This window comes from Ovis canadensis, chromosome 22 (assembly GCF_042477335.2).
Source record: "Ovis canadensis isolate MfBH-ARS-UI-01 breed Bighorn chromosome 22, ARS-UI_OviCan_v2, whole genome shotgun sequence".
Classification (NCBI taxonomy): domain Eukaryota; kingdom Metazoa; phylum Chordata; class Mammalia; order Artiodactyla; family Bovidae; genus Ovis; species Ovis canadensis.
Genome location: NC_091266.1, coordinates 24,299,508 through 24,322,524, shown reverse-complemented (window position 1 = coordinate 24,322,524; position 23,017 = coordinate 24,299,508). Strand labels below are relative to the sequence as shown.

General features: G+C 43.2%; 1 protein-coding gene across 48 annotated transcripts in view; it reads left to right on the top strand.

Annotated features, from left to right (window-relative positions):
* SGMS1 (sphingomyelin synthase 1) overlaps window positions 1–23,017 on the top strand; it is a 335,925-nt gene that overhangs the window by 92,079 nt on the left and 220,829 nt on the right. For 29 of the 48 annotated variants that reach the window (XM_069567867.1, XM_069567875.1, XM_069567906.1 and 26 more), the window contains one exon: window positions 5,288–5,376. The gene's annotated coding sequence lies outside the window, so the exon portion shown is untranslated. Of the gene's footprint in view, window positions 1–5,287; window positions 5,377–11,425; window positions 11,525–16,619; window positions 16,808–23,017 lie in introns of those variants that run through there. The other 19 variants (XM_069567896.1, XM_069567917.1, XM_069567879.1 and 16 more) reach the window with 7 other exon arrangements.

Sequence of the window (23,017 nt, the reverse complement as noted above, 5' to 3'; positions counted from 1 at the left end):
TAACTTGGTTTATGTGGAAAGCTAATAAAGTCTCAAGACAAGAAACTTGCACCACCTACATAGGCCACTGGCGCCTGCTTGAATAGTGGAGGGTGCCCCACCTTGGGCTCCCTCTCACGTGGGTCTTAGAAGCCCGGGCAAATAAGTAGACATGCGAGCCTCCAAGCTCCAGATGGGAATTCAGCCAGAAAAGAAGAGAAGGAGAAAAGACCACACGGGGGAAACCAGTCTTTCCAGTGACTGGTCCAACCTTTATTGTCTGGGAAAGCTTTTTATACTTTTGGTTGTACATAGAGATCAATGGATAATACAAAGTTATGCAGCATCAGCAGCCCTGACTCTTATCGAGACCAGGCTTTCTCTCTGCATACCTAGCTGTATACACAAGTCTTAGGTGATTTACATCATCTTCTGGCCAGGAGGCCTATTAGCATTTTATGGCCCTTTTCTGATAAGGGTCCATGAACCAGAAAACTTATTTGCCTTAAAAGTGTTGTTCTTTCCAAAGTCTGGTGCCACTCTCAGAAAGCACTAATTAAGGTTACATTCTTACATAGCAAGGACACAACAATTTATAACAAGGATAGAGGAGTACAGTGATTTATAACAAAGAAAAAATTCACTAACTCAAAAGTCTACTATTGCTAACATCAAAACTACTATATTCCTTTTTCTATATCCCAGTTACATTGATTAATATCCTCCAGGTACCTAAAAGATAAAGAATATGGAGGCCTTTCAGCAGTCAATGACTCAACAATGAAAACCCATCACCAATATAATTCTTAGCTCTTTAGAAAAGGCTCTATATCTTTAAGATGTTTTAAGCTGCGTGCCTCTTGCAGTTGAGGGGCTGTAAACAATCACAAGTTGTAAAAGTCTCTAACTGTCAGGCAAGTTAGAGAGCCATCAGAGGGGTTTGAGCTGAAACACTGCTTTTATATGCAGGAAACTGTTAACTGGAGCTCTAAGTTAACTCTTTCCAGAGAAAGGTGGTCGGGGATAGCCCCCTGTTATGTCAGAAGAGTGGAAAGCACAGTACAATAAAGCAGGCAGACTCTGGTTTTGGTGGTAGATGCTCAGGAAAATCCAGGGGTACCCCTGAGGCCTGATCTCAGTCTTTGCCTTTTGCCAGGCCCCCTTCCTCATGACCTTTACCATGGGCGGGATTCCCCATGCTGGCTCCCAGCAAAATCCCATGGACAGAGGACCCTGGTGGGGTATAGTCCATGAGGTTGCAAAAGAGTCAGACACATGTAGCCACTAAATGATAACACACACACACACACACACACACACACACACACACACACACACAGAGTACACAGTACTTGAGGTGCTTAGAACAGTTCCTGGCACATAGTGAGTATTCTGCAGTGTTTGCAGTGGATAATAAGATGATGGTGTTCTTTGAGCATATCTTGGGCCATGTCATTTTTGTCTTCATATTCTGCACAAGGTCTGCCCCAGTGTTCTACATGTGGTGGGCATTCCATAAAGGTCTATTGATGAAATGGATGGATGTGGCTGGGTGGAATGGTTGAATGCATGACCAGTTCCTTTTCACCCTGAAGTGGTATTTGCCTCATTGAGATAAGGTCTCTGTTTAGTTTCTGATTCAAGATTGAATAATTAGAAGTTGACCCAGAAAAGTTAAAATTATTTGTCAATCATAAATAGTTATTAAGTGCTTACTGTGGGGTGGGCACAGGGTAAATATTTTATGATTAACTTACACAGCCTTTCAAGAGCCTTGTGAAGCAGGTACTATCCCATTTTACAGATAGTAAGTTTCATGTTGCATTGTGTTGTGCACGCTTAGTTGTGTCTGACTCTTTGAGACGTTATGGGCTGTAGCCTGCCAGGCTCCTCTGTCCATGGGATTTTTCAGACAAGAATACTGGAGTGGGTTGCCATTTCTTCCTCCAGGGGACCTTCCTGACCCAGGGATTGAAGCTCTGCCTCTTGCACTGGCATCTGGCTCCTTTACCACTGAGCCACTTGGGGAGCATTCACTTTTACCCCTGTAGTTAAGAGGTAGGACTTTGAATCAGGGGAAACTGTGAAGCCCACATCACCAACAGAGCTGTCATCTGAGCTCTGAGATGTGTGACCTTTAGCCTAGAGTAAGGCACTTATAGACAGTTGTATTATCTGTTATTATTACAGCTTCTCTGAGGCAGAGTCAGAAACACCAGTACTACGTGAGTACAAGTGTGAGAGCCCTGGATATTTGGTGTTTATCATATAGCAAGCATGTCATGGGTGTGCAAACTACATATTCCTTTGTTGAAAATTCTGGCTTTGGGGAAAGTCTTCATACTGAAGCTTAAATTTTAGTACTTAAGTTTAAAATTATTTTCTATATGATGTCTTTGCTGGAAATGGACAAATGCTGTCCATGGCTCTCAGTAGTGCTTAAAATGAGTTAAGTGTGGAGTTGTCTTCATTTTCTCTTTCCTAGGTTAAACTCTTTCTTTGAGTTCCATACGTTTCATGCCTGTGGATTTCATTTACCTTTGGTTCTTTTCAGTTTTCCCCAGAAGTATTAAGAGCCCAGCATTAGTCACTCTGAGCCTGGCTGATATTTATTATGACCTGAGGTAGTATATCCTCCTTCACAGTCAAAGTCTGCGAGGTGACGATGCCTCTCCTGTGTGAGGAGAAGACGCCTCCCCTGTGTGAGGCGATACACAGTACTGAAACACTGGTTGGAAAGATCCACTGGAGAAGGAAATGGCAACCCATTCCTGTATTCTTGCCTGGAAAATTCCGTGATCAGAGGAGCCTGGTGGGCTGCAGTCCATGGGGTCATAAAGAGCTGGGCATGACTGAGCTCACACACACACAATGTGCGTATCCAGTGTGGAGAACATATACTCGAGAAGCAGAAAGAGGTCATTCCACATTCTGCCTGGCACACTGCATGGAAAGCTGTGTGTGTGTGTACATGTGTGCAAACGTGTGTGTGTGTCTGTGTGTGCGCATGTGTGTGTGTGCACGCGTGCTGTCAGCACAATTCTGCTGGCTTGTACCAGGAAAGGCCTATTCTCCATTTTCCTGAATGGCAAACTCCTCTTTGCTCACAGTATGTGAGATGAAAATATTATTCTTGTTGCCAATTTCCTTTTGATTAGTTTTGTATCTAGGGCTGCAAGTTTTCCTTTGGACTATTTTTTTCCTGATTATTTTCTCACCAGTGGTTAGGAATAGAATTGGAAGGAGGCCAGGAAATGATTTATCTGAAAAGGAGTCTTCTCCCCACCCCTAAGTACATGCACGTAAACAGGAAGAAAAATGAACAGCAACTAACTTTTGATTCCTTGGCTAGATTATAGTGTTTTATTGTGCCACTTAGAAGAAGAGTTATGGAAATATATGTCAGAGTGATAGCCAGCTGGCTATCTGAAGTGAGTATCAGCTTTCTGGAAGCAGTAGAGACATTTTCCTGTCATTTTATTGCATTTTTTTAGAATTGCCTGACTGCTAGAGAGTGTTTTTCTTGCCACAGTGCTGCAATAAAAGTAAACACATACATTTCTAAGAAACAGATTATTAGAGAGTTTCTTTGAAGTGTTTAAATAAAGAGCATTTGTTATATGCTCCAAGCGTTTGATTCTTAACTCTTCCCAATGGAGCAGCCTCGTGCCTCTCAGACATCACTTAGCACTGAAGGAATCTAGAGAAATTGAGAGGCAGCCGGTGCTGGACCTGCCCTTCTCTGGTAAACTAGAGACCTGGATGACACACGAGGCAGTTACTGTCAGTCCCAGGAACACAGGCAGCCAGGACTTTGATCTGTGAGAGAAGAGTGCCATGAAGTGAGACCCACATTTGCCCTAGTTTACTGCTGGAGCACATTCCCTGTTGTGTGTGTTTCTTGGTCTGAGTACCAGGAGTGGAAGCATATGATAGCCTGGTGGTCTCCAGAATTCAGGGCTGTTGAAGAGGCTGAAGTTTGTATGGCAGGCTGCTGGGGAGGAGGGAGCTATGAGAGGGGAACGCAGAAGCTGAGATGTGTATCCATACAGGTTGAGACCTAGTAGAGAGCAGCCTCTCCGAGTGGGAAAGAGAACGGCCCAGGCAGGGGTCACACAGTGTGGAGAGAAATGGAGAGTTCTGGGTTAGCCAGGGTGGAGAGACCTCATTGAGCACCTTAACCGTTCCCTTGAGACACCAGAAAGACCACGCCTAGGGGTTAAGGGTCATGCACTAGGACTGAGGACATAACTCATAGTCCCATCTTAACCAAGTATAAAACCAAACCTGACGGAACTGAGAGGATCTGCCAGTGACTTAGCTGCCATCAGCTGCCTGAGCGTGTTGCAGCTATGGTGGTGAAGTCCAGGCCAGGCAAGGGTCACCAATGAATGCTAAATCTAAGGGGAAATTTGATGAAGGCAAGATGTTTGCATGGTCTGAAAACATCTCCCCACAGGTTACTTATTATAAGGGAAAAAAATAATTTTTCTGGGGAGAAACTGGACAGCACTTTGGCTCGGTGATCGAAATTTATATTGCCAGGGAGGGGCACATAGACTTCACATACTTTCAGCTCTGACACCAGGAGAAGAAAACATCACCTCTGTCGTTTTCTGGCTGATAATGCATAAGGTGAATTGAATCATGAGGACATGTCAGACAAGTCAAAATGGAAAGGTTTTGTTAATATAAGAAAAGGAAAGTGAAAGTTGCTCAGTCGTGTCTGACTCTTTGTGACCCTATGGACTATACAGTCCATGAAATTCTTCAGGCCAACTAGAGTGGGTAGCCTTTCCCTTCTCCAGGGGATCTTCCCAACACAGGGATTGAACGTGGGTCTCCCGCATTGGAGGCAGACGCTTTAACCTCTGAGTCACCAGGCCATATCATTTCTGTTCTTTATTGTGCCCATCTTTAAGGAGTCATAGAGCATTCCAATTCTGACTCTGATGCTTGCCGGCTGAAGGGTCACTGGAAAGTTCCTTAACCTTGGGATATTCAGCCACTGCTTTTTACAGTAATATTTGCCTAGCCTCAATATCTTACAACTTCAATGAGAAAATGCATGTGAAACCTTTTTGTAAATAATAATGGTTTCTTCTACAAACATAAAATTACTATTAATAGTTTAGTTAAATATGAAAATTGCCTTGGACCAAGGTAAAGACTTTCCTTAATTCAGGTGGCCTTTCTTCCTTTTAAATGTCAAGAATGACTATACAAGAGTGGTTTTTTTTTTTTCCCCTTGGACCTTTTTGTTCCTTCTGATTGCCTCGTTTCTAATTCCCTGCCTTTATTATTCTAGGCAAAGCTGCAGTGGCAGAAGGAGTGGTGTAATTTCTGAATTTCAAGGACAGTGAAGTAGGAGGTGGGAGAGAGAGTATGAAAGGACAGGTAAGTCAAACTGAGTGTTTTCAAACGTCCGTTCTCAAACATCTCATGGATCTGAAGTTCCTCAGAATCTCTCCTGCTTAGTTCTGCAATAGTCTGTGAGGCTCTGATGGATGGAAGGATCTTTCCGGTCTTCAGCCCCAGATCAAAATCAGCCAAGGAAAGGCCAGGGTGGTTTGCAGGAGGAAGGAGAAGGGTTTGAAGAGGCCACTTTACTCATTGGAGGCGAAAGGCAACATGGCTCAGGGTTGGAGAAACATGTAAAACAAAGGGCACCGAAAACACTGTCTCTCTGAGTCACTGCAAGTGACAGAAAAGGGCCTTGCCAGATCAGAAAGCTTCCGGGAGGCCTGGGGCAGTCATCTCCTCTAATCAGAATTGCCTTGGGTTGCAGCTCCTTATCCAGGAAGATTACATTTACCAGGTCTGCTCCTTCTCTGGCGTTGAAGAGTCTAGGCCAGCGCTTCTCAGACGTGAGATTAAGAATTTGCCCTAGAACTAAATGTGGAAACTTCTTCACTTCTTTTCAGAGAAAGTCTGTCTACCAAAAGTAAAAGTCAGTTGAACTAAACAGTGTTCTTTGTAGTGGTAGTTGACTTCCATTCTGGCGCATAATGTTACTATGTCCATATATATATCCAAACAAAAATTGCCTAGTTTTTAATCTTGATAAGAATAGTATATTGCATGTGATATTCTGCAGCTTCCATTTTTTTCACTCAGTTGTACTTTTAAGATTCACTTGTTGCATGCAATAGTAGTAAATGAATTTTTATTGTTAAATAAAATTCTACTCCAAAAATCTATCATAGTTTATCTATCTGTTGCTCCATTTCCTTCCAACATTTGGTATTTTGTTGCCATTCTAATGAGTATAAAATAGTATATCATTGTGGTCTCAATTTACGCTTTCTAATGAATGGTGAGATTGAGCAGTTGTTTTTTTAAGTGTCCTTTGGAGAGCAGAGTTTATGACTTTAATGTAGAGAAATTTTTCAGTCTTGAAGTCTTGTTTCTTTTTTTTTTTTGGTTTTGTGTTTTGAAAATAGTCTAGCAGCCTCACTTTCAATTGTGTTGTGGTTTCATTGCTCATCTTCATTCTTTTTGATTGAGGTTTTTGTTGATTTGTGTTCTCACATATTATATCTTTACATGTTTACTTGGGTTCTTTATCTAGTTCCTCTGTTGAATATTTACTCCCTTGGAAGGTGGAATCGCTACTTTTAGAATAACTCCCAAGAACAGAGTCTATTTTCTGCTAAAGTATCCCTTTTCTTTGTACCCAGAATCCTAGATATGTGGATCTCTGACTGAAGATGCCCTTCTTCCACATGTGGAGTACAGGAAATAGATATTTACTGCTGTGAGTTAGAGGCACCATCTCTGTAGACTTCTGTAGACTTATATCCTGCATCCTCTTAATGGACATAGAAAGTAGTTTGAAGATTTTGGTCTCTAAAATGTTAAGTTGCCTTGTCCTTCGGCACATGGGGGAAAAAATATTATTTCAAAATAGATGTCAACTGAGAGTGCTGATTTAATGGTTTTTTAATTCATTCTGCAACAGAAACATCATCTGTAGGCAATCATACCTTTTCAGAGACCACACAGATTTGACGGGAGTGTGTGCATTAGGATTTTGTGTCGACAGTGACATGTTAGACAGGTTTCTACTCTGCAGAATCTTTGTGCTTTGCAGGTTATAAATTGGATTTTTAAGGCTAGTGTTATCATGGAGAAGGTAGGCACAGAAAACATCCACAGGGAATGCTGAGCTCTGTGATGAGAGATTCTCCGAGGGGCTGCCTCTTATTGGACCCATACCTTCACTTGGAAAATATAAATATCTTTTATTTATAGATGTCTTTTCCTCCCGTGGAGAGCAAATTCTAGTGAGTGGTCACTTAGTCTGTGTTCTTATTTGCTGGGTTATTGTTGGCTGTCGGTTCACGTGCTACTGCCATTTTGGTTTGGTTGGCCGAACACTCCAGGAACTTTGCCTGGAGAGCTAGGAAAGAGATGAAGAAGAAGTGGAGAAGTTTACCAGGAGTGGCCAGTGGGTCCCCGAGGAGGTCCTGCCCAGGCTTTGGGCTGGGGAGCCATCATTCACAAGCACAAACTGCTTGGATCTGAAAAGGGTCTGATTACCACTTCCCCCAGTTCTGTTGGCCTGGACTGGCCAGTTCATTTGATAGATCAGCAGCTGGCCCTTTGAGCCACCCAGTTCTCCTCTTTTAACTATAAATGTATCCCCTGGAAGACTATGACTTGAGTCATTAGCATGATTTTAATACAGTTCCCCTGAATGCAGTTTCCTTCCTTCTGCAAAATTGTGACTCCAGTTGTATCAAAATGGTGCAGAGAGAGAGCTCCAGAACGTGGTCTTTCAGGTGTCATTTTAATGAGGGCATCAAAACTAGGGCTTGACAGGCATTGTCAGGATGAGTGACCATAAACCTGAGTTTGCTCACCAGGCCCCATTGTATGACCCAGAGCTGTGCTTTGCTTCACACTCGCTGTACATCGCCCAGACTTTGGTCCTGATCGTGCTTTCCAGACCAAGAACAGTTCCTCACTGCTTTCTGACTCAATCCTGGAATACTTGGCCATTTGTAACATTTTCCTCCTTTCTCACATGACATCATAAATTTGTGTATTTCTAAAGAAGGTTCTGAAAAGTAGAATTGTTTTAAACACTTTCTTCTCCAACCTGCCCTCCTTGCTCCTCACCAGATTCGCATCTGAATACTTGTTATTGCGCCCTTTGTCTGATGCCTTCAAACATGCTCACAAAATAATTTCTGTTTGCCTTTGTCACAGGCCAGGTGTTTGGGGTGGGAAGCATGATTTAAAGGGAGCCACGTTAGGTTCCTCAGTAGCCAGATGACCTGGCTTCAAGTTGAATGTCTACTTGAAGTCTGTATGACTTTGGTTAATCACTTAGCTTTTCTGTTTTCATTTTCCCACCTCATCTATTCATGTGCTGGAGCAATTGTTCTCAAATGTTTTGGTTTACAGTTCAGTACAGTTCAGTCGCTCAGTAGTGTCCGATTCTTTGCGACCTCATGAACTGCAGCACGCCAGGCCTCCGGGTCTGTCACCAACTCCTGGAGTCTACCCAAACCCATGTCCATCGAGTCGATGATGCCATCCAACCATCTCATTCTCTGTCGTCCCCTTCTCCTCCTTTCCCATCATCAGGATCTTTCCCAATGAGTCAGCTCTTCACATTAGGTGGCCAAAGTATTGGAGTTTCAGCTTCAACATCAGTCCTTCCAATGAACACCTAGGACTGATCTCCTTTAGGATGGACTGATTGGATCTCCTTGCAGTCCAAGGGATTCTCAAGAGTCTTCTCCAACACCACAGTTCAAAAGCATCAGTTCTTCGGTGCTCAGCTTTCTTTATAGTCCAACTCTCACATCCGTATATGACTAGTAGAAAAACCATAGCCTTGACTAGACGGACCTTTGTTGGCAAAGTAACGTCTCTGCTTTTCAATATGCTGTCTAGGTTGGTCATAACTTTTCTTCCAAGGAGTAAGTGTCTTTTAATTTCATTGCTACAATCACCATCTGTGGTGATTTTGGAGCCCAGAAAAATAAAGTCAGCCACTGTTTCCCCATCTATCTGCCATGAAATGATAGGACTGGATGCCACGATCTTAGTTTTCTGAATGTTGAGTTTTAAGCCAACTTTTTCACTCTCCTCTTTAACTTTCATTAAGAGGCTCTTTAGTTCTTCACTTTCTGCCATAAGGGTGGTGTCATCTGCATATCTGAGGTTATTCATATTTAAGGCCCCTTTATACTCTTTAAAAATGATCGAGGGCCCCAAAAGGCTTTGCTTGTAAGAGTTATAGCTAGCATTTGTGGCAGGCAGAGAAATAGCCCCCCAAAGATGTCTACTTCCTAATCCCCAGAACTGATGCATATGTTACTTTACCTGGCAAAAGAGACCGCCAATGTGATTACATTAAGGACCTCGCAGTGCAGAGATTATCCTGGATTAATCAGGAGAGCTTGATGTAGTCAAAAGTCCTTATAGGGGGAAGGCACTGTGCAGGTGGCCTCCAGAAACTGGAAGAGGCAAGGGACACATTCTCCTCTGGGTTCAGCAGGAGCTCAGCCCTGCCAACACCTCCATTTTAGCCCTGGAAGGCCTGTTTGTAGACTTCTGACATCCAGAACTATAATTTATGTCATTTTAAGCTACCCATTTATAGTCATTTGTTATAGCAGCAATAGGAATCTAATGCAAGTATTTTCTGTTAAAAATTAAAAGTGACAAATTTAAAAATTTTATTTAGACATAATAAACTCTTATAGGTTAGCATCAATTACTTTTGGTGGAATAGCTAGTTTTCAATTGTTAGTGAGACAGCTACCATTGGTATACATTTTTATAAATCTCTTTTAATGTCTGGCTTAATAGAAAGTACCTGGATTCTCAAATCAGCCTCTGCATTCAATTTGTTGTGGTATCACATGTCATGTAACCTCTGAAAAACTCCCCTGAATATTCTCACAGAGAAAGAGCATTGAAAAGGCAAATACCATCTTAATATTATTATAAAAATAATTTTGGCCTCATGCATTACCTATAACATAGGCCTCTTAGGAAGTACCCTACTTTGAGAACATCTGGGCTAGAACATAGCCACACAGCTATACCTAGCTGCCAAGAGTCTGAGAATTTCAGTTCTTATTCTAGGTGCCAGCTTTTAAAAGTGAGGGTTTACAAAAGGACATTAAAGGGCACTGATTATTATATATCAAAGTTTGATACCCATGGTAGGTAGACAGTTGCCAAAATGTTGGTTTCCTTTCTCCTTGTCCTCATATTAGCTAGGAAAAATGGGCATTCTGCTTAGACCACATCCTTTAGAAATACCTAGGATGGAACACAATGGTATGTAGGTGGAGTCATAACTGCATAGAATTGCATTTTTAGCATTTGTAGATTGATTATATGAAACATCTTTTGTTTGGTGCTCATGGACAGCATTTGATGCCTTGTTTGGGTCTTTTGAATTTAACAATGCACTTCCTTTCCTTGGGTAGGATTATAGTTGAAATTGAACTTCAGCCTAGCTTTGATTCATAGTTGTCCATAAAGGGTTTGAAACTACAAGGGGAGTAGCATTCCCTCTTGGTCATTTTGTAGATAGTTCCTGCTTCTCCCTGTCAGTATTCTTTTGCTGAAGAGTAACCCAGTTCCAGTTTCTGATGTGAAAGAGCAGTTAGGAATATTTGTGCAAAATAGCCTATAGTTAAAAAAAAAAAAGGTATGTAAATACAGTTTAGAGTTAAGTGGCATGATTTTGAGCTTAATATAAAGCTTAATACTGATCTCATTAATTGATGATATGTGTTTAATGTATTTTTAGTACTATCCTCATCTTTAAATTGATTATTATAATAGCTTTTGGGTGAATAAGGACTTGGAAGATATTTTAACATCCCGAATATGGTTAGTTCAACCTCTGGAGTGGGAGAATCCTTTGTATGTTTCACAGGGTTGACTGTCTATTTCCTGACTGAGCTGATTAGAAACAAGTTTTGATTTGGGATGGGGGTGGGGGAGGAGAAGCAGCAGAATTTAGAGGCTCAGGCACTTGGGGAAAATGTGTACCTGATGTTTCCTTGGGGAAAATGTGTACTGACTGGTGGGTACTGTGGACAAAAAAAAAAACAAACCCCAAAATGCTGCCTGTTGTTTTAGTAAAGGATTTAGAAAGGACTGTTGTGGCCATAAAGTCATCAACCACTGCAGCAGCCACCCAGACCTTGCACCGTGAGGGGAGCTCAGGATGGAGAAAAACAGGCTGCTAACCATCGGGCCATCAGCCACTTCAGCCACCTGGATGGTGCACCGTGAGGGGAATTCAGGATGGAGAAAAACCCAAAACTGGCCCCAAACTGGATAGCTAAGATGCTTATCAAAGGAACCCAGACTCTTGCATCTTCCGCATACATAAATTAGCCTGAGATGTCTGGATTTTTTGATTAAGAGCAACCTTTTGATGTTTATCTATTTTTTTTCCCTGTAGGAAAAATTCCTGTATCTCCTGGCTCCTCCCTTATCTCTTGGAAAGAGTTTTTCAAAGCTATCTGCAAGACAGCAGTCCCTGGCTATAGTCCTTAGTAAGGTCTGTGAACAAACATAACTCTCCACTTTTAGGCTGTGCATTTTTTTCAGTTGACAGTATTCTGGGGCCAGAGGGTCACTGCAGTGTCTGGTGACAGTTGTGAACTGGAGCTGGTCAGGGCGGTTTTACTCGCTTGGCTCTTTTCCCCAGTAGCCTCTGAAAACTACCTTGTGATTGTCAGTTTCTGCTCTACCCTATGGTGTACTGTGTTAGCAGGAATTGGATTGAAACCTTAGTTAAAACAGAGAGGGTGGAAGCAATTTTTTTGTGACTCCAACTTGAGGTACCACAAACTCCTGGTACTAAGCACCCTGGATCTTGGGTACTCAAAGTTTTTATCAACTAGCATCATAATGGTAGCACTTATTACACATATATGAGCATAACAGAAAAAGTGTAAGTGAAACTGATAGGAAGGGTTGTCCCTATGTCAGTTTCTGAATACATTTCAGATCATCACTGGTGGTTCTCCAAGCAGGTCATCCCTAAAGACTTGCTAGGTGTTTCAGGAGGCAAAAGTGAGGTTGCCCCTAGTGCACTGCCCTCTTTAGGGGATTTACAGTCACATCCACGTGGTGGCAGAGTTTAGGGTGCTGATTCAGTAAAAGTCTTAGTTAAAAGCCATGTGGTCATTCATTGCAGCAGCTAGCAATTTTGAAAACATGGGCTGGAATATTTTTCTGATGCTTTAAAATAAGAACAAAACAATTGTTTTAAGATTGCAAAACAATGAGTGTTTTGATTTGGCAGTTCCTGCGTTGGCTAATCACTAAATGTAAACTATTTCTCTGAGCAAGAGGCTCCGGTAGCCAAGAGCTGTGCCTTATTGTATTTTTTTCATCAGCTCTTTAGCAGGCCTGGGCCCAGGAGGCATTTCAGGCTTGTAGCCAGCCCTCCCAGGCCTTCAAACACACTCTGTTGCCTCTTTCACAGAGGGCCCCAGGGTGTTTTGGAAGCCACATGTGACTTTAAGGAAAAGATTAGAAAGAGGCGGAAAAGCACGTACTACAAACTAGCTGCTTTTGGGGATTTTTTTCCTTTCACTCTCATTTCTGACTGATTTCTGGGCTGACTCCCACAGCAGCTGTTGCACGCACTTGCTCCTTTTTGAACTCCTGGCCTCCCCTAGCCCAGCCCACGGCAAATGCCCTCAGAAACGAAGTCCTGGAGGGACTTCTCTGGTGGTCCAGTGGTTAAGAATCTGCCTTCTGATGCAGGAGCCACGGGTCCGATCCCTGGTCGGGGAGCTAAGATCCCACGTGCCATGGGACAATTAGGCCCCCACACCACAACTAGAGAGCCCGTGTGTTGCAGTAAAGGTCCCGTGTGCCGCAGATAAGACCTGATGTAGCCAAACAAATAAAATGTTTTTTGAAAAAGAAAGAAATGAAGCCGTGGGGACAGAGCCTGCCCTCTGCCTTCCTCCTCTCCACCACAGTCGAGCTGCCATTTTCCTGCAGGTGTCACGGCTGGGCTGGTCCTGAGCTTCATCGCGCAGGTGTGTCTTATGTCTCCCTCCCTCACACGTCTCCCTCGTCCCGTCCTGCCCTCTGTCAGCTGTCCAAGCACGCTTCTGTTACACTTAGCTCCCCTGTTGTACGACTCTTGAAATGGGTCAACTGTCCGATGCCTCCAGTGGTGTCTTCCACATTCAGACTCATTCGTTCCCTCAAAGCCACACTTCACACAGTATAATCTGATAGACGTGCCTTGAATATTCAGAAAGCATGTATGGACCACCTCCTGTGTACACAGCAGCTGTGTGCAGATGCCAGGAGATACAGAGATGACTCAGACCCTTTGTGCTGTTGGTGGAGAAGGGGACAGAAGTGTGGGAGCAAATGGTGAGAGATGACTTCTAGTAAAAACATGGGCCAGCTATAGTGAGGACACAAGGGGAGAGGGAGCAACTTGGTCCCGAAAGGTGTGTAAGTATGGCCCCCGAGACAGGAGAAGCGGGTCATAGCAGCCATCAGCCAGAAGCAGACTCACCCTCTTCCCAATGGGATTCCACCGTGACTAGCCTAGAGCATGGGGACACCTCTGTAATGAAAGGATCTCTCGTGGTGGATTTGGCTCACTGCGGCAGAGGGTGGGAAAGCAATTTGGGAGGCTGCAGCTATCCCTAAAGTAACAACATGGGTAGGCTTTGACCTAAGAAGGTGAATGGACCTTGGTACAGTTTCCCAGTGCTGGAGGACGTCCTTATATTCTTCCGCTTTAAGAATTTGTTGGTTATGTACTCACTGTTTAATGGCCCTGATACTTAGATGCTGTGTTTCTGTGGGAAGGTCTCATAAATACTGAGTTTCAGGATGAGCATAGAGTGCAAAGACCTCCCAGTCCAATCCAGATCATATTTTACTTCTCATTCATGGATAGTACTTGCCCAGTTTGTAACTGTGTGTATGTAAGTATCTCTCCACTTTTAAGTTCTTTTAGACATGAGATCTGTTGGTTTCCTTTTCAACCCTATGTCCATATTGCCTCCACTGGGCTTGGAAAGAATGAACAGAGCAGACACCCAGCCTGGAAAGTGAACAGAAAAGTCAGCGGTGGGGTTTGCACAGTGAAGCCTGAGAGTAGATAATTGACTTTTTGTTTTTTCCATTTTTCCAAGTTGAAGTGTGGTTGATATACACAGGTGTACAACATAGTGATTCACAGGTTTAAAGGTTAGACTCCATTTATAGTTATTATGAAATCAGTGGCTATTTTCCCGTTGTTGTGCAGTGTGTCCTTGTAGCTTATTTTATACCTTAGACTTTGTACCTCTTAATCCCCTACATGTCTTGCGCTTTCCCCCTCTTCACTCTTCCCACTGGTGACCACTAGTTTGTTCTCTATATCTGTGAGTCTGTTTCTTTTTTCTTTAAATTTTGGATGACAGAGTTCTAATTTGGTTAAGAAAAAAGGGCAGAAGAAAGTCCTCATTTACTGAAGTCCCTTCCAGCAGATGATGTTTACAGAACCAAAAATGTCTTTTCAAAATAGAATGTGCTTAATGGAACAGATGTATATTCTGATTATAGTAGAGCTTATATGAATCTATACATGTGATGAAATACTATAGAACTGCACACAAAAGAAAGGGGTAGGAATTGAACGTGTCAAAACAAATGAAATCTTAACGGGGTCTGTATTTTGGTTAACAGTATTGTACCAATGTCAAGTTCTTGCTTTTAATACTTTTATTATGGTTATGTAAGATAAGAGGTGCATACATGGGAGCTCTCCATTATTTTTGTAACTTCTGTACGAGTCTCAAAGTATTTTGGGAATTCCCTGGTGGTCCAGTGGTTAACACTCTGTGCTTTCACTGCTGAAGGCGAGAGTTCAATTCCTGGTTGGGGAACTAACCACAAGCTGTGTATCATGGCCCAAAAAAAGTTATTTAAAGGCAAATGAAAATAGATATTACCAGGTCCTGGCAAAGATACAGAACAGCTTGAACTCTCTTGCACTGCTAGTGGGAATGTAAAATGGTACAGCCACTTGGAAAACCTGGGTGTTTTTTTGTTTGTTTTTTTTTTTTTTTTTTTTTACAAAGTTAAATATATACTTACCATGCAAGACAGCAGTTTTGCTCCTGGATACTTACCCAGAGACAACCTCTGTTCACACAAAAACCTGTAGGCTAATAGTTGCAACAGTGTTACTTATTTCATTTATTTAGTTTGGCTGCTTGCCTGAACTTTATTTCCTGACCAGGGGTTGAACCCAGGCCCCCAGCAGTGAAAGATCAGAGTTGTAACCGCTGGACCACCAGGGAGCTCCCAACAGCTTTATTTCTAATTGCCCATAACTTGAAAAGACTCACATGTCCTTCAACAAGAGAGTGGATAAGCAAACTGGGTATCAATGGAATATTACTCAGTACTAACAAAGAACAAACACAACTAACTGGATGAATCTCAAATGCATTATGTTATGTGAAAGAAGCCACACTCAAAAAGATACATTCTGTGCATGATTCCATTTATATGACATTCTGGAAAAGGCAGAAGTGTAGGGTTAGAAAAAAGACCAGTGGTTTCCTGGGGCTGGGAACTGGGGAGAAGCTTGACTTACAAAGGGTATAGGGAACTTTTGCCTGTATCTTAACTGTGTGATGATGACATGACTGTATGTTTTGGTTGAAACTTATGGAACTGTTACCTAAAAAGGGTGGATAACCGCATAAAAATTATATCCCAATAAATCTGACTTTAAGATGAAAACACCACCAACAACAAAAGTGAATAATTAATGATGTTCTTTAGCTTAAATACTCATGAAGAGTTCAGTGTTTGTCACTTGCCCATGATTGGATAAAGATTTGTGAAGTCATTGATTACAATGATGTCTTGTTCAAACACCAAAGTGTAGCCTCTTTAGTACTTTGGCCTGTAATTGAGCAATGGAAATAACTATGACTGTAGAGATGGATGTTCTCATATTTTTAGACAGAATGCTTTTGGGAGATTAAAACAAAAGCTTCTGACTCTTGCTTTGGCAGATGCAGTCTTTAGTGTGTGAACATGTAATCAATTGTTGCACTGTCTCCTTTCCTGGCTTCTTTGCCCTTAGAACAGTCATTAATGGAGTAGACTTTCGTGCATTTTTAGATTGTTTTAAATCTCAGCTATAACAACTGGGCTGTGATTTTTTTTCCCCCTCCTAGAATGGATGATTCAATATTGTATTGGGAAAAACCCAAGTTTCGATTTGGATGAGAAGGAAGGCAGGCTTATTTCGTCACTATAGCCAGCATAATTTAAATGTAACTCACAAATGTTGATAGCAGAAATTAGAAGATTCAGACCGAAAATTCAGTGGAGCTCTGAGGCAGTATCTCTTAATAACCACCATCTTCTGTAAATAGAAGTCAAAATTTGATTTTGAAGGAAGATTTAACTCTGAACTCTTTGCTTGATTTGTGGGGTTGAAGGATATAACTTCTCTCTTTATGGAACAGATAGCTGGATAATGCGTGTGAGATCGCAGCAGTCTTTTCCCAGTAGAAGACTCCTTGTTAATTTAAAACCGGGCCTTACTAGGTTGGTTTGGATTTAATGCAATCCAGTATTTCAGCGGAGCAAACACTTAATCATTAACCACTTGTAATGCCTATTATGAGGGTTGGGTTTGCACAGCCAAATAAGCCGCAAGCCTTGTTTTCAAGGAGTTCAGCATCCAGCGTGGCCAACTGAGCTGTGTGCAGCCCCCTTAAGTGCAGCTGCAGGAGAGACCCCCCCCAAGGAGGAAGCCCTGACCTGGGACGCGTCACTTCAGGTGGGCCTTGTAAGTAGACTTTTGTTTGGTCCTGAAAGAGAGCGCTCCGTTCTTCAGGCAGAATGAGCCAAGTGCCAAATGAAAGCTTTTGTGATCAGGGACTCATAACATGGAAGCAGGGTAAAGAATTTCTTCTCTTCCTTCCCAGTTAAATAAGAGTTAAAGTCATAATATAAAAATTCAGACTAGAATATAGATAGATATAAATACCAGAAAGAATATATAAAATTATACTAGAAATACTGAAATACTAGAAGAATATAAAATTATAAGTAAATTACCCCTTTTATTCCTCTATTAGTTTCTATTGCTGGTATAATTAATTTTTACCACATTGTTACTGTTATGAAACAACACAAATTTATTATCTTAATGCTTCTTTAAGCCAGAAGCCTAATATGGCTCTCACTGGGTTAAAATCAGCATACCTTGAGACTCTTGGCCTTTTCCAGGTTAGAATCAGCATGTCTGAGACTTCTGAGAGGTTGCCACTATTCCTTGGCCTGTAGCCTCTTCCTCCATCTTCTCGCTGACATTTCAGTTCAGTTCTTTGTAGTCAAATCCAGGAAAGGGTTTCTGATTTTAAGGACCCATGTGATTAGATTGGGGCAACCTGGAAAATCCAGGATACTCTTCCCATGTCAAAATCCTTAATTTATCACATCTGCAGAGTTAAGTAACATAGTCACAGGTTCTGTCCACAGGATGTGGACATGGGGCCATTATTTTGTGCACTATATCTGCCTACCCTTATTCCTTTTATTCTCCCCACTGGTAAATTATTTGGATACCAAAGCTAGCATATACATAATGTATTTATTTATAAAAGTGAAAGTGTTAGTCACTTAGTTGTGTCTGACCCTTTGCAACCCCATGGACTGTAGCCTGCCAGGCTCCTCTGTCCATGGGGGATCTCCAGGCAAGAATACTGGAGTCGGTAGCCATGCCTTCCTCCAGGGGATCTTCCCCACCCCGGGATCATACGCTGGTCTCCTGTGTTGCAGGCAGATTCTTCACCTTCTGAGCCACCAGGGAAGCCCATACCTTAAAGTACTGTCCTTTCATTAGCGCTTACTGAACTGCCTTGTTTATTGCAAGTGCTGTAATTGAATACAAGTGCTGCTCACTACCTAGTGAGCAGGTATTACTTTTTTTTTGAAGATCACAATGCTGGAGAGAGCATCTTTGGGCATAGATCTTGATATTCTTTTCCACACACATTCGTAAGGAAAATATGAATATATGTGGGTTGTTAATTGTGAAAGAAGATTGTAAGCGATTAATAAAAGGGAAGAAAAGGAATACGTGATACTAAGGGAAGTTCTCTGAAAGCACTGAAGAAGGAAACGAGCATTAATTTATGGTTCATTCTGTGCCATTTACCATGCCTTTTTCTGTGTCATTCAGTGCCAGATGACTTCCTTTTTCTCAGAGCATGTTCCGTGGTGTTACCAAGAGATCTGTTGTTAGCCCCAGTCTACTGATGAGGGAAATGAGCAGCAGAAGCTCATGTAACTTGGTCCAGGTTGCGGCTCCGGGATCCACGTCACCCTGCCTCCGCAAAGACAATGGGGACCCCTTCAAGTTGTACCCCCTACAGCTCAGTCCTCGGATGTGGGAAGCATACCAAGTGGTGACTCTTCTGACACCCTTAGATTGTTTAACTCTTTGAATATTTGAGGTGCCCTCTTGTGCATTCTCACTTGCACGTAAAAGAAGATCTCAGGGAATGAGCGACTGCAGTTTTAAATCTGGCATTGCTGCCACACAGCACCCTCCAGGGACTCGGGTGTTGTGACCAGTGGCTCTGGCTGGGCAGCAGGGGCTACTGACAGTGGGTGACCTTCAGGACACTCAGAGAATTGCCCTGATGGGTTCTGCTGTGGGGGCTGACGTGGGCTGCACCCTATCCTGGGCTGAGCTGGGGGTCCCTGTTGCCAGGGGACCACTGGTCTGGAGGCCTGGTTGGAACAGAAGTTCTCCTGGGACTCCCGTTGCGGGGTGTTCACAAGTTGGGGTTTGACCCTCCTGAGGATGGCATGAGGCCCAGTAGGGCTGCTTTTCAGAAGAGCTTCCAAACACCAAGCGTGTGTAATTGCTGCCTCGGTCCAGCCTGGCAGGGCCCACGCTATCTGGTAACCAGTCTGATACCAGGCTGTTGGCTGTTGGCCGGCTCACTTGGGAAGAGGACAAGGGCTTGGGTTCCATGGTACATTGACCTGGATGCGGTGATGGTTTTGCTTCTGGGGTCATAAAAATCAGGAGGCTGTTTCAGGGTATAGGTTCAGGTTCCCTGGTTCAGGTCTTATTCCTGAGCTTGCTCTTATACAGAAAGAAGCGTGATCAGTGCATGCAAAATTGTTTATCGCTTCTCCAGAGTGAACAGCGTTTGATGAAGGGATGTCAGAACCGCTTCCTTTTCAGCCTGTTTAGCATGGCTCCAGCTGGCCTGGGCCCAGGGCCTCTGTGTTCCTGGGCTTCTGTCGCTTAGAAGAGCTGCATGGTGGCGGGACACAAGGGGCTGCTTGTGTGCATTCCGACCAGCGGCAGCTGCAAGAGAAGAGAGTGATAAAGTCCTTCTGTTTTGCTTTTGCTCAACTCTAAAGGCTACTTTAGGATGTTTATAACATTACAGCACTCCTTAGGAAAGCTCGACTTGGGACATTTATTCTAGGGGTTTTAGGGATCTTTTGTGAGGAGAGGTAGTATCTGTCAGAAGGACAGTCCCACACGGATGGAACTCTTGGCTGCCCCTAGCTGCCATCACGCTGTGTGATCTTGTGCCAGTCACCGCTGCTGCTACAGCTCGGGAGGAAAGCGGACGTGCATGTTGCCGGGAGAAATATCGATAACCTCAGATATGCAGATGACACCACCCTTATGGCGGAAAGTGAAGAGGAACTAAAAAGCCTCTTGAAGAAGGTAAAAGAAGAGAGTGAAAAAGTTGGCTTAAAGCTCAACATTCAGAAAATGAAGATCATGGCATCTGGTCCCATCACTTCATGGCAGAGAGATGGGGAAACAGTGGAAACAGTGTCAGACTTTATTTTTTTGGGCTCCAAAATCACTGCAGATGGTGACTGCAGCCATGAAATTAAAAGACGCTTACTCCTTGGAAGAAAAGTTATGACCAACCTAGACAGCATATTCAAAAGCAGAGACATTACTTTGCCAACTAAGGTCTGTCTAGTCAAGGCTATGGGTTTTCCTGTGGTCATGTATGGATGTGAGAGTTGGACTGTGAAGAAAGCTACGCACTGAAGAATTGATGCTTTTGAACTGTGGTGTTGGAGAAGACTCTTGAGAGTCCCTTGGACTGCAAGGAGATCCAACCAGTCCATTCTGAAGGAGATCAGCCCTGGGATTTCTTTGGAAGGAATGATGCTAAAGCTGAAACTCCAGTACTTTGGCCACCTCATGAGAAGAGCTGACTCATTGGAAAAGACTCTGATGCTGGGAGGGATTGGGGGCAGGAGGAGAAGGGGACGACCGAGAATGAGATGGCTGGATGGCATCACGGACTCGATGGATGTGAGTTTGAGTGAACTCCGGGAGTTGGTGATGGACAGGGAGGCCTGGTGTCCTGTGATTCATGGGGTCGCAAAGAGTCGGACACAACTGAGTGACTGAACTGAACTGAGGGTGCAGCTCAGGGTAGCTGCCCACCATTAGCTGTGAACTGTCTGATATATGAGGGGCTTGTGACACTGTCCTTTTACTTCTTGTCACAGAGTGAGTGGCTCCCATTAGCTTTAATGAAAATGAAAAAATTCTGATAACTGTGAACCAGCGGGAAGTCCTTTTTCCCAGGGTTCTCTGTTCTTTCCTGTTACTTTAATTTGCTCCTTGAGCAGTCCTGTGTGGTCTGAGGAGTGGACTCTGCTTAACTGGGCTTCCCTTTAGGAAGACAATTTTGTAACATGAAACAAAACTGAAGAAACAAACGTGATCCAGATGGCTGCACTCGGGACTTCTCAGTTTGCAACTTCATTATTTCAGCGTGGCCTTTCCATCCTTCCTAACTCTAGTCATGAGAAGACAGGTTTGTGAGGCATAGATGATGGGGTGGAAGAACGCAGCCCCTCATTTTCCTTGAGAGAGAATACAGAGACATGTGAGGAAGAAGGCTTAACTTCCCAAATGTGTATTGAACTCTGCTATTTTTAAGGCATTTGGAGATGCAAAAAGGAATTCAACTGATGTGGCCCTTGTCGCCATAGAGACTAGTTTATGGGAACAGGGCAGCCATTAAATTATAGAAATAATGATTTACTTATAGTTGTGATGGTGCTGGGGGAAATGCGGGGTATAATAAGTGGGCAGGGCAGGACTGCACATGATGGGAAGATCAGAAAGTCACCCTGGGGCAGTGGCTTCCAGTTTAAGGTCCAAAGGATGAGAGGAAAGTGTGCCAGGGGAGATGAGGAGTGCGTCTCCCCAGACAGAAGGAGCACACCGGCAAAGGCAGAAAGAAGCGAGGCTTGTTAGAGAGACTGGAGGAAGGCCAAGGTGGCTCAGATGCTGGTGCGCCCTGGGGACAAGGATGTGAGTGATTTGGAGAGGTAGGCAAGGGCTGCACTGTGCCATCAGGCCTGGGCATCCCGGATCCAGATTTTTTTAAATTCTAATTTTTATTTTATATTGGAGTATAGTTGATTTACAGTGTTGTGTTAGTTTCAGGTATATAGGAAAGTGATTCAGCCATACTATGTATACATAAACATTCTCCCTCAGATTCCCTTCCCATATAGGTCATTACAGAATATTGAGTGGAGTTTCCTGTGCTATAGGGTAGGTCCCTATTGATTATCTGTTTTATATATAGCAGTGTGCATATGTTAACAGGATCCAGATTTTATTCCAAAGAGCAGGGGGTAGCATTGAACTAGAAAAGGGCCTTGATGTAACTGCATATGTGTTTCCAAGCAGTCACTCTGGTTTCTTACTGGAGCTTAGATTTTCGGGGATAGGAGCACAGAAAATATGGGGAGACCAGTTTGGAAGCTGTTGAAGCCATCCAGGTTTATTACGATGTCCTGTTCTCAAGTAGGGAATGGAGATGAGTATTTAGGAGGCACAGCCCACAGGACCACCTTGGTTGACGGGATGGGGAGATGCGAGGGAAGGGAAGGAGCCCCGTGCAGTTCCTGTCCTGAGCATCTGGGAGAAGGGTGGTATCTGGGCAGATAGAAAATTTGGGGGGATTGTGGTTTAGGCAGGGATGGACGAGTGTCTGCCGGACACAGTTCTCCTTCTTTGGGGATGCACTCCCCCTAGATGTTCATGGCTCGCCCTCCATTTCCCTGAGGCCTCTGCTCAGACAACCCCTTGTTAGGGAGACCTTTGGAGACCACTGCAGCCATCCTCCTGGTAGCACCTGTCACCATCTGGAAAACTGCTTATTTTCTTATTTTTTTTAGAGTGTATATCCTCTTAAAAGGCTGTGAGCTCCTTAAAGGCAGGAGTTTTTTGTCTGTTTTATTCTCTATTATGTATCCATAGCACTCAGAACAGTGCCCGACATATAGGAGGCCCTCAATAAACACTCACTGAATGAATCAGGAGTCTTATTTCCATTCTGATTTTTTGTATCCTGTTCAAACTTGAGTGACTTCTAATTAACCCAAGCCCAGGAAGAGGCAAAGGGACACTGTTCATTTGATATATCAAGTCTTTTTTTTTTTTTAATCTAGATAGGATGAGTAGAAAAATTTTCTTTTCTTTTTTTCTTTGTTTTTAGTGTTAGAAGTGATAGAAGAGGGCAGTTATGAAAATATTTGAACATCACACCTTTTTTTGTTCTTTACAAATCAGTATAAACATCTAGCCCTCCATCTGATATATTGTTCAGATTTGGGGGCTAAATTATAGCATTTGGTACTTCTTCTGAGCTTATTTTTCGGGGGGAGGTGTCGGTCATTGATTTTTTGATTACATCTTTTCCACTTGCTGGGGAAAGGTATGGAGACCAGGATCCAAACTTGCTTAAAGGTGAAATAGGAGGGCAGAACAGAATAAAAACCTTTTGTTAGAGCTATTGCTGGATCCCTGGATCTCTACATGGCTGATAATTTGAAAGTACTAGTAATCCGTATGGAGAAGGCAGTGGCAACCCACTCCAGTACTCTTGCCTGGAAAATCCCATGGATGGAGGAGCCTGGTAGGCTGCAGTCCGTGGGGTTGCTAAGAGTCGGGCACGACTGAGCGACTTCACTTTCA